The 16501-nt window shown below is 36.1% G+C and overlaps 1 protein-coding gene across 1 annotated transcript in view; it reads left to right on the top strand.

Moving 5' to 3' along the window:
• Positions 1-16501, top strand: part of LOC134844898 (tyrosine 3-monooxygenase-like) — a 151860-nt gene that overhangs the window by 58395 nt on the left and 76964 nt on the right. The gene's annotated exons all lie outside the window — the stretch shown is intronic.

The following is a 16501-nucleotide window of genomic DNA, read 5'->3' as shown; positions in this document are numbered from 1 at the left end:
TCACGACTGTTTTGCCCTTTACGCACGATCTTCCCGCTGTCTCTCAATTGATCAATGCGTTTTTTGAACTGTGAAGCCGTGAAGGCCTTTCACTCCAGGTGCAAAATTTTTTCTAAATGATCAGAGTTAATCAAGAAATTATCCAATATAATTGTAAATTCTGTTTTGGGAAGGCGTCAAAAATAAGCTTCAAAAGGAGAGTGTTGTATAATTTTTTGTCACTCCAACTAAAGTCTCGCATTATTGTGCTAAGACAGATCTTTATAGAGGTGACGTTGTCAGCCAGAAGCATCACACCAAGTCTTCTTTTGATTCCTTGCATAGTTCGTTCGTTTAGCCCACACCCTCAGTGGTCTCACATGGGGCAGAATTTTTGCTCTATCTGATTTTTTCATCGTTTTACCCTTGAAGCTGAAAAAGCTATCATTTTTTATTGATCCAGGCATTCAATGTGTTTCGATATATGTACGTAATAATTTTTATCGAAGACTTTCCCACAGTTGATTTTGTAATTTTACCGACGGAAACATACCGACGGAATACCGGTCTAATGCCACTAGCAAGTATATTTTCTTTCTTTTATGGTATTCAAATGATCCTGCGTAATCTAGCTGTAGTTCTCGGCTCGGCTGCGTTAGCAGTGGTAGCGATTGGGTAGTATTCTTTGGATTGACATATTTAGCATTCTTACCGTAGCGTGTGCAGCTTCTACATTCTTCAGCCAAACTGACTATATCTTTTGCATGTGGGATCTTCACAACTAATTGGAAATGTCCAGCATCGCCAGATGTCCAGGATGACTACGATGGATGAGCTGTAGTACCGCTGGGCGCAATTGGCTGGGAACCGCTAGCCGATTGTCTACAAGAAAACAGTCCTCTACAACTGACATCTGGTGCCATAGTGGATCGGTGTAGGGGCACATTGGCTCGAAACTGTGACAGTAATTCCTCTCAATGACCCTACGAAGCCTGTCCATCCATGTATCCTCGGTATTTAACTCGGCTATAAGCTTTTTTCGAGTAGTTTTGACAGATTTCTGAGCCTCCTTTGTCGATTTGTACTGATGGACAAAATTCGTTTTTCCGAGATGAGTCGCTGACTCGTCTTGCCTTGATTACGTTTGCTTCTGGACTGCTTTCCTCAGGAATTTCAGCTGTAAGGTCTACTTAAACGATGGGCGTTCCGTCCTTCCTGCTGTCGTAGTTTAATTCTCTTTCTGCTGAACTCGGGCTGATTTTCTTTGCATTGGCCTCCAGCTCTGATTTGTTCACCGGTCTGTCCAGCCTTTCTGCTCCTCTGGAGTCTCAAGGCGAAATTAACCTCAACGCCGCTTTGTCAGTTGGCGTAGAAGTCACGATTTCTGCGTTTGCTTTGATGTATTTGTCTATCGCCTTCCACTCGATATGGGGAACGTCTGAGTCCGAGTTATCTGAATCTGTCCGGTTTGACGTTGCTCTTTTTATCATATTAGTCCTCTGGAAACTTGTTTCTGCAACCTCCTACGTCTTTTGTTCTCTATCACTATTGGGTTTCTTCTCCTTGATCCTCACCGTTTTTTTTTAATTTTTCCCCCTCTGGCTGGTTGTCATTGTCCATTTTTACTTTTTTTGTAATTTTTCTGAACTTCTGCTGACCGACTGTACTGAATCAGAAAAATTGCATGAATTGCCCTGTTGCAATTTTGAAAACCATGAGTTTTGATTATTTTCTTCAGGTCGAGCCTTCTTCTTTTTGAACCGTTTTGGTTGCTATAGCAAGCGTGAGATGACGTGTCGTTCTTCTGGCTGAACTCGGTTTTCGGTTCAGAAGGTTCTAGAAATTAATCGTTCCGGTCGAGCCCCCTGTGTTGTCTAGCCGACTGCTTAAGCAGTAGAAAGCTTTGTGAAAACTCTCGATTGATGTTATCATGAACGTTCTGTTTAAGCCGGCTCTCGCTACGGTTTCCCGTTTGGGTCTTTTGATTAATAGTTCACTATCCCCATATTTTTACCCAGGATATGTACTATTTCAAATTTTTTAGGTAAAAATTTATCCACCCATCTGGTGAGTCTGGATTGATACGTTTTTTTCAGTCGGTTTTCACTCATTGCTGACATAGGAGCCTTGTGATCTGTAGCTAATACAATTTTCTTACCACAAAAATTATGTTTCAAGCGGTCGACGACCATACTACTGCAAGCAGTTTCAGCTCGTTAGTCGCATAATTCTTTTTCTTGGGCATTTAGGTAGCAGTATGTAAAAGCACTTGGCATCCACCGCTCTCCCAGCTTTTTTTCGAGGTTTGCACCATGGGCACTATGGCTTGCATCGCATTTGACCAGGTTATCCTTGATGGGGTTATAATAATTTATCCTAGCCATATTTAATTTAATTTTTTTGATTTCTTCAAAAACTTTTGAGTGTTAAGGCCCCCATTTGAATTTTTTCAATGGCATTCTAATAGTTTCATATTTTTTACCCACTTTTTCACGTAATAGTGGTCTGAGTTTGTCAGTCAATTTGCTGCGTTTGGAATAAATTTAGGGAGATGGTTAATGCTGCCCATGAACGATCTTAGCTGCTTAAAAGGTTCGGGTGGGTTTAAATTGAGTAACACCTCTGTTTTTGTTATTTTTCGGAATCTTAGAAAATTTTAAAGCAAGCTTTTTATCGTCAAATTTTTTGAAAACCTCGAGAACCAACTTTTCGTGTTCCTTTTCGTCTCCTTTTGAGACGATTAAAAAATCATCCAGAAAGCAAAATGGGTTCCTAGTATGGTTTAATAATTGTTTTGTAGAATTGTCTATTAAGGGGTTTTGCATCCAATGCCTATATTATGGAGTCGTCTGTCTTCACCGTAATAACTACAGGAGCGATGAAACAATCGCTAGTACATTTGTCTAGTTACTGTATGTGTCCTTCCGATAACTATTTTGTGAGTTCCAATTGGACTTGTTCTTCAAAGTGAATGAGTACTTTTCTACCCTTTTTTTGCATTGGGCATAGTGGATATTTAAAAATTGTACTCAAAACATGATTTTTTATTCTCCTTGGTGGTTGAATAGGTCTTTAAAATTAAACTAAAATTGTTTTTTCCTACCTTTTGACTGCTCGCACAGTAGCACGTCAAACCTCCATCGCTCCTTGGGGGCCGGTTTCTGAGTATTGTGTAGGCCCACTTTGCTTTGTGAATCCAGAAACAGAATGCATCTTGTCCGGCGTTCTGAGATTAGAAACGACGCTCTTTTTACCTCCCAACTTGCAAATCCGATATCTTTTTTAAGCGCTCCCAATATCAAAATCGGGTGTTTTTTATAATAAACAAACTGCACTGACAGGTTTAGTGTTTCCGCTGGGAAGAGTTTTTTATTGGAGCCCTTCCAGTATTTGTTTTGTCGTTGCCCAGTTTAAAAAAGATACTGGGTTGTCCGTATCTATGCTCATGTTAGTAAATTGATTATTAGTTCTGACCAACGTTTTTAGTGCTTTCATCTGTTGTGATTGGTGGTTCCTGCGCATATCAATTTTTTTGCTATTCTGTGGCTCCTTCCTACCTGGATCTCTTGAATCCTTATTCTCAAGCCGATTTTCAAATTAATCTTGGTTCGCCCGACTGATGTATAATTATTTCGATTGACAAGAATTCGAATTCATCACAAGTTTCAAAATTTTGAATCAGTCTACAATCTTCATCTGAACTTTTTGTGTTTGCCGTCAATTCGTTTATTTCATATGACCGGCACGTCTTAGCAAACTGGTTGGATTTGATACAGTTCTTACGTGACTTTCTCATTTCTGGACAATTTTTGAGATGTCCCTCCATAAAGGCTGTTTCACATCTGGGTGCACGGTTTCTGGTATGCGCTGGGCCTTGCATTGTTCCTGATATTGTTTGTCTTCCGTTCATACTGTTCCTTGTTCGGTCGTCTATTAGTTTGACCTTTATTGCCGACTGCCAAAATGGATTTCTGCTTTATCTCAATCTGTGACCCAGACAGATGTGCTGCATTTGCAGTATTAGCGTGTAACTTTTGAAACGCTTGTTTACTCGAAATTTAGAGCTCTATTCAGGACTTCGTCCGGTGCGAATGTTTCGAAAGTTAGTGTATCTTGTGATACTGTGTTTTGCATCTTCGAAACGAATAAGTCTCTAATTAGTTCGTCTTCCAATGTGCCTAGCTCCGCTTTTACTGTCTGTGCAGTTAGTGCTGCATGAAAAGATTCTAAAGGCTCTCCCGTTTCTTGAGATCTAGTGAACAATTTGTACCTCTCGTATGTGATACTTTTCGTTTTTTCAAACGATGCTCTAGCCAATCTCACCATTTCTCTGAACTCGAGTTTAGAAACCTCCCTATGTAGATTTTTCTGAACAGAGCTTTTTCAAAAGATTTTTTTTTGGATTTTCATTTTTTTAAGTTTCTGGCGTAAACCTCATTTGTTATTTCGTTAAATATATTCGTTGCATTGCATGGGTTTCCTAAAAATAGTTTGTATATATATTTTTTAAAAAGTGCGAACCGCTGAAATTGTGTTTCCCTAAACTTACAAAAATTGTCTATGGAATTTGATGATACAGATTATTGGATGAATCAAGGTTTGACGTTATAATTAACAAAAAAAATTACAGAAATATTTTTTTTCAGTTTGAAAAATAGCATTGCTCCGGCAGTATAAACGTTATGTACGCAATATAAACGCTATAGCAAATGGTTTATAAACTGATTCCATTGAAATTACAAGGAAAACTTTGAAAATTGTTCCTGACTCAATTTGAGCTCTAAATCCAAATAATGCGAAAAAAAATTTTAAATTAAATTTTTGTTCCGATATGTTGAATCAATTCAAATAGCTTTTGATGACGTCAACTCTACGAATTCGATAAATTTGTTTTGTTTTTAAAATTTGGTCTTTTTCCAAAATAGCTTTGCCACCACCACCTCGTGTGCTTAAACTTTAATGGATATTTTCCGCCACAAATCCAGGGACGTGAAAGGCACATAAGATTTCGTTTAAACCAGGGAAATGAAACAAAATCTCCAGGGTTATCGTACGGAATTTCTGGAGTCCAGTGGTATCCTACTTTGAGTATGTATGGCGTGCCTACACGTTGAATATATTCACCATTAAAGTGGTCAACCCTTTGTAAATCGCCAGATCCAAAACCAATTTCCAGGATTATATTCACATCACAGAGGATCGAATAATAAGCTAATATATAGTTAAGCTGTTTTCCCTCCTCAGAATAATCGGTTAGTCGGTTGTAATATTCTTTTGGTGTCATCATGGCTTCGTTGTAACCGAAGGTGAAATAGTGGCAGTAGTGACCTACACAACAGCCATCTTTCTGGAACATGAACAAATTGTGTTTACGCAGCACAGGCTGAAGCAAACCACTGCACTCCAGTTTTGCAGTTGCTCTCAGCAATTTTAGTTTATCTGCGGTCGAGTCGTCCAAACTAATTTAGGACCAAGTTAACACACTCCCCCCCCCCCTCCCGCCTTTGTTAGTTTGGCTTTTAGCTGGAAACTTCAGACAAGCAGGACCGAGTGCTTCAAACGCAATTATAAGTACCAATTTTAATTCAAAATAAACCGTGGACGGAGTATGTCCCCGACCGAAGTCAGGGACTTACCCGCACCGAGCGCCCTTGGATCATAATCGATTATATTGTCATAATATGATCAGCATCTAAAATGACAAAATAATCGATTATGATCCATTAAAAATGGATTATAATCGCAATATTTTTTATCGCAATAAAATGCATTATAATCAATTATAATCGATTATAATGGATTTTTTCGAGGGGTTATTCATGAAGTTTACAATTTTGTTCAAAATTATCTCATTTCCTGTTTAGTGTAGTTGCTACGTGTTATGTTTCAAAAAATGTTACATTTAAAAAAACATTTAGCTTTCTTTCAGGTAAGAAAGCTTGAGAGAGCGAGGGGATGACCAGTTTAACCCCCTCCCCGGTTTACTTCCCCGTCCCCCCAGTTTATACCCCCCAGTTTACACCCTCCCCCGAGTTTACCCTGCCCCTTTAGTTTACTATCCCGGGGGGGGGGGGGGGGGGGGGGGGTAAAAAGCTTGAGGAGGCGAGGAGACGAAGTTGAGACATGGCATTTAGTGAAAGACAGGGCATAAATTCTGCAAACTTCTCGCAAATTTTGCAAAATTTTGCAAAAATAATCGAATTTAGTTCTAAAACTGAAATGGATTATAATCAATTATAATGGATTATAATAGATTTTCATTTCAAAATAATCGATTATAATGGATTATCTTGGCAAAAATAATAGGTTTCAGTGACAAAAATAATGGATTATAATCGATTATAATGGATTATAATCGATTATATTTGTTCCAAATTAATCGATTATAATGGCTATATAATCGATTTCGTGGTCTGAATTTTACATCCGTAATGGATTATAATCGATTATTTTTGTCTCGGGAATCCATTATAATCGATTAGAATCCATGGGCGCTCGGTGCGGGTAAGTTGCGATCATTGTGACTCAAAACCGATAATTGCCAACAGTGCGACTTAAAACGGGTATCTTACCGAAGAAGTTTAGCGCACTTTAGTGCACTCAAAAAATATGAGGCGACTTTGCGCGACCAAAAAAGGATATTTTGCGATTTTGTACAACCCAAAAAGTGTATGTTGCGATCAACGCTACTCAACAAAACTATGATGAGACTTGGCGCGCCCAAGAAAGATATATTGCGACATAGTGCAACGAAAGTGTTTTCACGAATTTGCCCGGCCCAAAAAGTTAACTTGCAGTTTGTGGATTTCGACAAAGTTGTGCCCAATTTAATGCGACATAGAAAAATTAGGTTGCAAATTGGCGCGATTGCGTAATCAGAAAAATTCAAAACAGCGCAGTAAAAAGCTTCTCTACAGTTTTGCACGACACAAAGTTATGTCGCAAGCCTAAGCAGATCTATTTAGGTATGTATAAGGATTAAATATGTATGTATGTATGCCTGTATGTATACATGTAGAAAAGTATATTTTCATAAACGTAAAAAGTGCCTAAAAAAAGTGCCTAAAAAGTGCCTAAAAAGTGCCTAAAAACGCCTTAAAAATCAATTTAGTCGACCTAAAAAAAGTCGACCAATTTTTCGAAACTTGTTTGAAAATCCGCACCCCCCCCCCCCCCCCCCCCCCCTCGAAACCTAGAGTTGTAATTTTTATCTTTATTGCACTTTTTCTATTAAAAAAAAAACAAACTGTCAAAATTTCCATTCCTAAAAATTTCTTATAATGCACAAAATTTCTTATAATGCACAACTCATGTTGCGACTTTGCGCGTCCCATTTCCCCGACCCAAATCGGGCAACATAAGTCGGGGACCTCGACCCGAGGTTAACTAGGTCTAAAGAGGGAAGGGGTTTGTTAACGGATCCATGATTTGTCGTGTGTTGATGATTTCAATTGCTTTATTGTCGAGATTGTCGTTGGAGTCAAAGGTATGAAGACAGTAATAAACTGTGTGTAATTTGCAAAAATTCCAGAGTAAGTGGTGAGAAACATCGATTGGTATTATGAACAACAAAGATGTCCAGTTTGACTGAAATGTATTATTAAAAACTACATCATTTGCTTGAGAGTTTGTAATTATGATAAAAAAGACAAATTTTGTATAAAGTGAAAAAAATGTCATTTTAAATGGCATTAAGCGATCGAGCAAAAGAGCAAATGGTAAAAAACAATCGATTCTCCAAGTGTATTAATTAAACAATCTAGAACAAACAAAAACAAGTGAACAATTAACTGGATAGGTTTAAATTTGAACATAATGCATCATAAATCATGGCATTTGTATCAAACAACAAAATCTTGATCTTAAATACTAGTGAAACTTCTTCAAGTCCCAAGCTGTTAATAATATTTTTTTTATAAAAGAATAAAAATGGAAAACAAAGACATGGCATGAGCATGCAGCGCCCAATATCACCTAATTTGCGACAAGTTTTACTACATATCTTTCAGAATTTTACAGAAAAAAAACCTAAAGAATATAGCCGTAAAACCAGACGTCAGACCAATATGTGTATAGTGACAGGTCCACGGGGTGAATCTAGTGTCGGATTTTTTAGACGGCAGGGGCGAATATTCAAAAAACCTAAGCTTCGCCGGCTTTTATTTTTAAGCTGAACAAGCTTTAAATAGTTTTTGCACAATCTGGTTTTTGAAATTTGATATAAAACGTAATTGCTAAACGAGATGTGAATTGAATAACAGTGAATAACATTTTATTTTATTATTGATCTTAACTGGTTCTTCATGCAGGGCCTCAGTTTCGTGCCGAGAAGGGACAGGGATGCGACCGCTTCCCCCTCCTCAATTCTGGTTGCCAGACTTTTCTTAAGGGTCCCTTCGGTATAAGGAAACCATTGGAAATTTTGAGGGGGGTACGTGCGGCGAAAAAACGCAATTTTTTTTGTAAATTTTTTAAAAAGTGGTCAAAACGTCATTTTAACCTATTGTATCAAAAAATTTCTGCTGTTTAGGGTTCTTAGACAGCTCAGAATGTCAATTTGGTCGACCTAAAAAACCGACAAAAAGTTCATTTTTTTAAAAGTCTTTTTAAATAGTAATTCAAGAATTAAAGTAAGAGTTTATCAGTAAAGCAGCACAACGCAAACTAAGTTGACATTTATATTAAACCAGGATCAAAAGTATCAACTCGGAGCTTTTATCGACATGCAAAAAATGTCAAAATACTTTTTAAAGTTCCTAGCACTTTTTCCTCGGAGCTTGTGCGTCAATGAGCCGATCAAAAAACTATTCATGCTAACTTATACCACAAAACAAACCATAAGAAAAATGGGTTTACAGAAAATTGGGTTACATATTATTACCTCCTCGAGCTACACATTTTTACCTCTCTGATTTATCTTCTACTTATTAAAAACTCTTATTTAAGCACTTCGTTATCTGCATTCAGACGTGACAGAGACTTAACAACATCTGAGAAAGCGAGGAGGGGGTGGCCTTATGGTCTTGAGACAAACTAAAACCAATAGTCAAAGAATTAATTGCTGCAATTATTATCAAGGATAGCCGGCCTCTGTGCAAAGTTCCGAGCAACTGATTCAAGAAATTTAACTCAAATATAAAGTAAGAAGTTGAAACATCATCGGAAAAAATTGTCGCTTTCTTAATTTTTTTTTTTAACTTCAGGTTGATTTTTTTTGTCAAAAGCGACTAAATTAGATTTAAAAAAACAGTAAGAAAAAAGTATATAGATGAAAAATTAAGTATATTTTTAGTCGCCAGAATCAAAACTTTTGTAGGAGGCAAGCCTTTCATTAATCCTTATCTACATTAGTCTCAAAAACAGAAAAATCCGCTTTTCTTTGGAATCTGAACCACTACCAAAAAAAAGGTTTTAATAGCCCCTATAAGTTTTCAACTGGCTGGAAAAATTCGACTGGAACCAAAAGTTTTTTCCAACTCTTCTAAAGTTTTCGGAACAATAAAACACAACTTCGAGATCAAATCTTATGAAACTTAACAAACCATATTTATGCTCAAACTTGCGGTGAGCTAATATAAAAACATGACTGGAAATTATATCAAAGATAGTAAAAAAAGCTATCGATAAAAAACATTCTTCGCAAAATCGGAAAGTTAATCCCAAATTATCGCGAGAAATTACTGTTGAAAAACTGTGAAAAACTTTCAAAAATCGTCGAAATGCAAGGTCATCATAATTATTTTGAGAAATCGTTCCCGCAAGGTTTTTGATAGCGAGATTTATATGAGGTAGAAAAAAAAACAATTGACTTACATTTTCATGTTTTGGAGATCGATTTGGGAACAAGAAGTTGTTCTCACATCACAAAGCAAAGAGCTTCAGGTATGAGTTTCATGTATGTAAAATAACAAACTTGTCTCTCTGCTGAAACTATAATCATCTAATTAATACAAGCTTTCATGAGTAAGTCTTATATCGACAAGGAATCTTATAATTGCATGGAATGGCCTTAACTTTTAATCAAACAATTTCAATTGAAATTCAATTAATACACAACTCCATTCAATTGCAAGGATAGCCGGTTACTGTGCAAGTAGCACAGAATGTTCCGACCACAGTCCTATAAAAAATACAGAGTTTTTGTTTCAAATTGGTGTCGTTTTTCTCTGCATGTTGTGATAAAAAGATCTAAATAGAAAAAGAACTTGGGCATATTTGAGAGTCATAGTAAAAAAGTTCAATTGGAAAACAGTTTTTGAAGAACAATGAATGGAAAAACGAAAACTATTTTGGAAAAATTTCAAAAATTTTTCAATTTTTTTTTGCAGAATTTTTTGAATTTTCAAGATTTTGATTCCCACGGTCACCTTATTAGCTCGAATCACCAAAAAAATTATACCACTTTTTCTCGACACTAAGGGCACTAATAAGATTAATTGTGGTACATGATTTTGCGTGAAAAAAAAACTAAAATACACCCGAATACAAAGTTCCTCCTCATTTTCAATGGTCCGAACAAAAAGCTTCAAACTCCGATGCAAATGTAAAACTTCATTCCAAGGGAAAAGAATTTTTTTTTACGTTTTATAACGTCGTCGATTTCCACCAAAATTTGCTTTGCGCTGAACACGCGGCAGGAACTGAAAACGATTTGCTTCAACTTCGAAAATAAACACAAGTCAAATTCCGAGCCTAGACGAAGTTGGAATAGATCGTGGAACATTATGCCTAACGTTAAGATTATTCAATTGAATAATTTTAAGGGAAGCAATACAAAAAATATTTTATGTAGCTTAGAATTGAGAAGAGTTTGCTGAGGTAGCAAAAACATTTTGGAGTGAATTGCACAGCCGCTTACAAAAAATATCTGGCAGAGCCCTTACGGGTTACCTGCAGGACAAAATAAAAGGTTTCTTGGGGGTATCCAGCTATGAAGTTACTGCTTCACGTCGTCAGGGATGACCTAATCAAAGAATGATTTTCATTCAAAGTTGCTTTAATAGGCTGGAAATTCAAAGATCTGGAAATTCATAGTTGACGAAGACGACCAATCTTGTAAGATCTTTTAAGGTTCTTGCAGAAATGACCTATCTTGTAAGATCTTTTGTGTGGCGGCTATCTTGCAAGATCTTACAGGATACATCATCAGATTTCCGATCAAGCTATCTTGTAATTTCTGTTAAGATTCTTGCAAGATCTTACAAGATAGCTTGCGATTTCACTAAGCATGTTCTGGTAGTGTTGCTAGCGCAAAACAAAAAAGTCACGTGAGCAATAGTTTAGCTTTTTAAAACAATCAAAAATTTTTCAAAGCTAGGTGAAAGTCTGAAAGCCAGCGCGCCATCACAGAGAAAGTAAAAGAAGGAATTTAAGAAAAATTAACAAAGATCACTTCAAAATTAAGTAAATGGTGAAAAAAAAAATGATTAAATGGAACTTTCGGCACAAAAAATTGCGGTTTTCCTACTCTTTTTATAAATAGATTAGAGAAAACCGCAATTTTTTTCGTGCCAAAATTTTCATTTAACTCTTTTTTCGCAGTTAAGTTAGTTTTGAAGTGATTATTGTTAACTTTTCTTATACTCCTTTTTTCTACTTTCCCTGTGAAGCTAAAATCAAAGTAATGTGGTTAAATTTAATGTTACTTCTGTTCAAATTGGCGCTGTGAAAAGCCGTACAAGGGATCGGAAAAAGAGATACAGTCGCATGAAAAAAAAACAGAAAACCATTGTTCACAACACAATAAATGAGATCCCAAGTAGGGCACATAAGAACGGGCTAATTTTGAGAAAAAAATGATCTCACGATAGTCAATACGCACTTGACACATCACGGTAAATCTTTTTTTTGTCATGTCGTGATTTGTGCAGATTATTTAAAATTTTCTAACAAACATATTTAAAAAAATTCTAAATACTAGTTTGATCGTACTTTGATATGAAAGATATGTCATAAGCATTTTTCATCCGAATATCTGTTCTGGATGACCAAAAAAGCTTCATAGTTGCCAAATAAGCACAAATTTTTGTTTAAAAAGTCTTTAAAACGATTTTCAAAAAATATGTGAAATTTTACGACACGCATTTTTCCACAGTCTCACTGAATTGAACTAATTGAAAAACTTTTTTTTTGTGAAAATCGTCGCGGGGGAGCAATTTAAAGTTCTTCATTATCCGGCTGATTTTATAATTGCAATAATAAATGAGACAAAATCCCATGAAAGGGCAATTTAGAACAGTTTTGCTAATAACATTGCATAGAATTAAAAATTCTTGCACATACTAAAGTTTTTTACCAATTTTTTTTCCGACTTTCGATACGAAAGTAAAGGAATAATTGTGCTTGGGGTTGGTTTTTTTCTGACGTATTTCGACTTTTTAACTAGCCATTTTTGACGGAATTTTTTTTGTATCATTCGAAAGGTATTATTGGCCTGAGCTCAAATTTGAAAAGATATTTCACCTGTGATAATTTTTCGTAAAGTTACGGGGGTTTAAAGATTGCCATATTGGCCGATTTGGTTCAACTAACGCGCGATCTATTTTGCGCTATTAACGCGTAAGTGGAGAGTTAATCCGTCTTAGAAATTGTACCAAATCAGTTGAAAGAAGCTTGTTTGCCATACTTGATTTGTTACAAGGAGCGAAATCTATCCTTTTGTACTTTATATGGCGTGTGGAGAGATGATTTTCATTTTAAAAAAATTCAAATTTAAGAAAAAAAATCATTTTTTTATTACATCTATTTTCCTAATGTTATTACTGCTCCATAAACCTTAAAAGGCAGTCGGAACATTCAGAGCTTCGCCCTGATACGAGCAGTCTTGTTATCTTTGGAAGCAGTATCTAATACATTTGAAAGGTTTTGAGAACAATAAATCAATTAAACATTTCGAAATGTTCTTCAGTGCCTTTAGGCAATTTATTGCATAGAAAGAACAGTCCGCATGATCTAATGTCTCCTTAAGTGTTTTTCATTAAAAACAGAATTTCGTGGTAATCATTTCGTGGAACCATCAGGTAATCATCAGAATTTCGTGGAAAGTTCGTGGTAATCATTGCAAAGATGTCTTTAAGATATCGATCAACCGATGTCTTTTATCGGAAAACTTGGGCCAAAATATGTCAATTGGCATGATATGATTCACTTAATTCATTGTCTATTATTGTTACATGTTTTTGTGATAACGGAGTAGATATTTATTAGAACTTAATACAGGATTGCGTACGACGTTTGCTTGCTTGCTTTTTAACTTCCTTCTTCCTTCTTCCCCAGAGAGCAGTTGAAGAATATGTGAAACTGCATTTGTATATCCTGAAGTCTCAGGGAGTGTTTTTCAGAACTATCCAAATTGACATCAGTTGTTTTCACAATGGTTCTCCCATCTTGTCATGAGAGGGCGCCGTTCCTGATTTTCCGTTCTCGTATTGGTCGCTGAAGTGGGTGAGGGTGTTTCGGTTCCTCAACTAGGCGTTCGAGTAGCACTATTGTTTCAGAGTTCACTTGCTGTCATATTATTAGGTTGATTACTCTTTATTTGTGGCTGCCTTTTTTTCTTAACGTAGTGCTTCTTCTTAACAAGTGACTTTTGGGTCATACGATGATCTCTACGAGAGGGAGTTTATCCCCAATGCTGTTTTTTTACTGACTGGGCCATGCAATAAGAGTTTATTTTGGGCATCCTAATATCGATAATGATCTGCATTTCTCATTTGTATCCAGAAGTACGTTGCTAATAGGTGGAATTATCTAAACCAGAACGTAACAGTCAATTCGACTTTAAGTGGATAATCGTTACCATTTCAATACAGTTTTCGATAGAATTTAGAATGGCAAGTTAGAATCAAAGTACCCTGAAGTCTAGACTTAACATCAAAACGACGATAAAAAACATAACAACGACGAGTTTTTGTCTAGAGGTATCACAAAAAGTTGTCTGAAATTTTGTTTCTCAGTACAATCTCGAGCTAAGAGCGAGGATACGATGAATAATTCGCAAGATAAGTGATAACAAATGCCATCAAACATTATGTCAAAATTAGAGTTGTTTCGATAGTTTGTGGAAGCTATTTGTTCCTACTTTTGCAACGAAAGTAACCAAATACTTGTGCTCGGGGTAGTTTTTTTTCTTCAGAAAAATTTCGACGTTGTAACTGAAAACTTTTGACAGAATTTTTTATATCAGTTGAAAGATAATTGTTGTTTCAAAATCAAATTTGAAAAGATATTTTTTCACCTGTGATCATTTTTCATGAAGTTATTAGGGTTCACATTTTGCCAATACGGCCAATTCGGGTAAATAAACATGCGTTAAGCTTCGCGCTATTAACGCGTAAGCACTGATTTAATCCCTCATATAAATCGATCCCCAATTGGTTGAAAGATGCTATTTGTCATACTTTATACATTACTAAAAATTATTGTAATTTTTTTCTTTTTTTTGAAAAATTTATATTTTTAAGGCGAACACTGCTTCATAGAACTTGAAAGACAGTAGACCATATAAGGCTTTGCCCTGATACGAGCAGTTTTGTTTCTATTTATGCCACACTAAAAATCGTCGAATCATTTGTAATAAAATTTAAAACTTTGGGCATATATTTTTTCAACGTATATTGCAAAACAAAAGCAGTTTGAATGGTTTTTATAATGGAAGTTCAATTTACTCATTTTTAGCGTATATCATAATCTCAATAATCTCAACAAAAAGAGTTTTTTCACAGGTTCTAACCATAAAGCAAAAACAAAAACGTTATAAAAAAATGATACTTTAATTTTTTCCGAATATATTTCCGCAAAACTTAGAGTGGTCATTAGTGGTGAACCAAATGGTGTTGAATGTAGTGGAACCAAAAACTCGAAAAACCTTCGAAGGTGATCTGCGTGTATGAGTTGCTTACACTAAGTATCCAAGACTCACTACTTTGGCGAGGGAAATTTACTGTATGCCATTCTCGATTACCCCGTCTAAAATTGTTTTCAGCAGTGCTTGAAACTTTGTTAGCAAGAAGAGGGCAACGCACCCTGGAGATCGCGTAACATGCAAAGTATTCTGCATGATAACTAGAAATGTTTCTTTTGAATACGGATTTTCAAATATTGTTTGCTCAATCAAAAAATCCAATGTAATACCGATTGTTCCATCGTTCGACGAATGTTCAAATGTTGTTGAAAAATCATCAAAAGCTATTTTTGAACAAATGTTGCACCACTGGTGCTGATCTACTCAACATTTGTGAAGTTATTCATTTTTTACTGAAGCCATGTATCAAGCAACCCCTGAAAAAATACAAAATGTTCCAATTAATTTTTTTATCTTAAAAAGAATCTTGGGTGCAACGCTGTTCGCTAATTGCACAACAATAGCTTATATTTGTTTCGGCTTTTTATTCATTATTCGTCATGCTTATTGATAAGAAAAACTTTTTTTCTAACAGTGTAGCTCAATTAGATCAACCATGGGCTCGGGCGACAACATTGGCTGAAAAAAAAATATGTGCATGTTTTGTTGTAATTTTGCATAAAAATACAGATACCACAATTAAAATAACGTCCAGTTTTACCGAGCTGTGTGATATACTCATCGAAATGTGATCTTTCTATTTTAGAAGAGATCAAACCTTTTTTTTTGTTTTTTATATTTTTTCACTAAAACTTCCTCAATTGATGCCTTATTATTTTCGTTCTCAAATTGTAGCAAAGATGAAAAATTCTTGACCTTTCCTGACATATTATTTGAGTATTAGGTGTAAATAACAGACGTTTTGATACGAGCGAAGCGTAATATTATAAATTTTGGTCATTTCAGTTGACTCTTGGACAGCTTCATGGAATAGCTGAAGATGACTAGAAAAAAATATGAAACAACTGCACCACAGACCAAATATCGGATAAAACTGGAACATTCAAATGCAGGGGCGGATTTAGGGGGGGGGGGGTGGAGAGACGCGCGCTAAAAAACGCAATTTTTTGGTCTCTTGTTTTTTTTTCAAAAATTCGCCTGCGGCACAAACTTTTTGGTCAAAATAGTGTCTTTTCAGTATTCTGGGAGTGCTCGAAAAATCAATTTGGTAAGCCTAAAAAAGCCGAGAAAGCCTCGCAGTCGGGAAAACTTCTCGGTCTCGTTCGAACTCAATCGAAGTGTGTTTCTTCGGTCAAACTTGTTCGAAATATTTTTCGTCGGTCAAACATAGTCAAAACATAGACACCTTGTGTCGGGTCGGTCGAAATATATCAAGCCTGGGTTGAGTCGGTCGAAACATCAGTTGCCAACCCCGACCCGGGTCGCGCAAAATCACACAAACTGCTCTGATCGCGCAAAAACTGCAAAATATTGTTTTTGAATTCCGTAAAGTCGCAAAATATATTTTTTTTTGGTCGGGCAAAGTCGCGCAAATATTTAGGTTGCGCAAAGTCGCAACATGCCCATTCTGAACCGAAATGGTCGCAACATACATGACTTGGGTCGCAATGGTCGCAACATACTTATTTTGAGTCGCAATGGTCGCAACAACTCGACCCG

This window comes from Symsagittifera roscoffensis, chromosome 4 (assembly GCF_963678635.1).
Source record: "Symsagittifera roscoffensis chromosome 4, txSymRosc1.1, whole genome shotgun sequence".
In the NCBI taxonomy this organism is placed as follows: domain Eukaryota; kingdom Metazoa; phylum Xenacoelomorpha; order Acoela; family Convolutidae; genus Symsagittifera; species Symsagittifera roscoffensis.
Note: the sequence above shows the minus strand (reverse complement) of the source record. Positions and strands in the feature narration are given on the sequence as shown.